This window comes from Orycteropus afer, unplaced genomic scaffold (assembly GCF_000298275.1).
Source record: "Orycteropus afer afer isolate SDZICR_OR568_19922 unplaced genomic scaffold, OryAfe1.0 scaffold00666, whole genome shotgun sequence".
Taxonomy (NCBI): domain Eukaryota; kingdom Metazoa; phylum Chordata; class Mammalia; order Tubulidentata; family Orycteropodidae; genus Orycteropus; species Orycteropus afer.
The window spans coordinates 538,522-540,417 of NW_006922253.1; positions in this window are offsets into that span (position 1 = coordinate 538,522).

Below are 1,896 nucleotides of genomic sequence, written 5' to 3' on the forward strand. Positions count from 1 at the left end.
AAAAGTGTAGATTTATTTCTATTTCTAAATCCACTGATCAGCCGTGAATTATCATGTGTTCTGTGGTTGTAGACTAATATATGAGGATCCACACTTGCTCTAGATGAAAGAAGCCCTGGTATTCAAGACCAAAGACAAGACTCAAGAGGAGAGTTTTTGAAATAACTGACAAAAACATTCATTATAAATGTATGTGATATATTTAAATACAGTTAATGCCTTAAATATATCTGATTAGAATAATTCTGCATTTGTAAAATTAAGCTAGAAAAACACAGAAATTTACCAGAATATGTATAGTCTATCTAGATTTAGTATTTTAGCCTGACCATTTGCCATTGTGCATTTGCCAAATAGCAGAAGTTATCTGGCAAATGGACAATAACAAAGAGCAGAATTGAATATGTAAAAATATTTTGCTTTATAAATAAGTCAATAGATTTTTAATCTTGGTTCATGGGTTATGTGATATGTCAGTTAAGATGCATAATTATTTTATATGTATTTGAAATACAGAATTTAAAACTATGTATCATATCAAAGGGAGCTCTGGTAGCGACTGCCTAAGGCATTTGACTGCTAACCAGACGGCTGGCGGTGCAAACCCACCAGCCACTCCTCAGAAGGAAGGTTGGGCAACCTATTTCCTTAGTGATACCGCCTTGAAAACCCAAGGAGGGGTCACTGTGAGTTGGGTCTGACTCGACGGCACATAAAATCAACATAGAACATCATATTGAATGTGTCGGTATAAAGAATACAAGCTTGTTATATCTCAAAGCTAGATATGTGCTTCTATGTGTGAATATTTTAAAATTATTAGATCAACCACATTAGTATATATCCAAAAAGTAACTGGTGGTCAGGAAGAATCTCACCAAATGTCATTTAGAGAGACTTATGAAACAGTACTTGTGATATGTTATAGAGGGTACTTTTGTTACTATGGCATTCTAATTTTTATTTTCAGAAAACCTTTTCTTATAAAATATCTTAAATGATTTTTGTCTAAAGAAATGTTAGCTTAGTTGTTTAACTTGAAAGCTTACTAATGCTATTTTTCAGTTTTTATAGTATCAAATCTCTGATATCTGAGACTATAGTGAATACTTTATATAACAAATTTTTTTCTTATAAATAATTTAGGCTGCCAATAGGAGATTTATTCTAGTGAAATCTAGCATTAATTATTAATAAGATTAAGTGTAATAGGTTCTGCAGAAAGTATGTAGTTAAAAAAGAATTAGATACAGATTTTCTTAGGCTCTTATATTCTCCAACAACTGTGCCTTTTATCAATCCAAAATTATAGAACTTTTGAATCACCTGGACATATAGAGTACTAATTTCTGAAAGAAACTAATAATTCTTCTGGATATGTTCTCACCCTGACACCAAGCAAATCAATGGAATCAATGTAAATGAAATCAGCTTGTGTAAATGTGAAGCTTAGTAATTTAGCAATTTTCTCAAACAATGAATAATTCTGAAGTTTGTATTTGTATCAAAAAAAAAAAAAAAAAAACAACAATGATGTTGAGTTGGATCCAACTCATAGTGAGCCCTCCTTGGGTTTCTGAGGCAGTTTCACTATGGAAATAGATTGTGCAACCTTTCCTCTGAGGAATGGATGGTGGGTTTGAACCTCTAGCCTTCTGGTTAGCAATCAAATGCCTTAGGCACCATAAAAGCTAGGGACTCAGGAATCAATGTTCTTGGTTGTTTTCCATTTGAATTTTCTTTCTTTCTTTCTTTTTCCTTCCCTTCCCATTTCTTCTCTTTCCTTCTTCTCTCCTCTTTGTTTTCCTCCATCCTTTCCTTTTGTCCCCTTTTTTCTTTTTTTCATTTTAAGAGTTTGTTTTACATTCAACATTACATGTACATTTAGTTTCACTC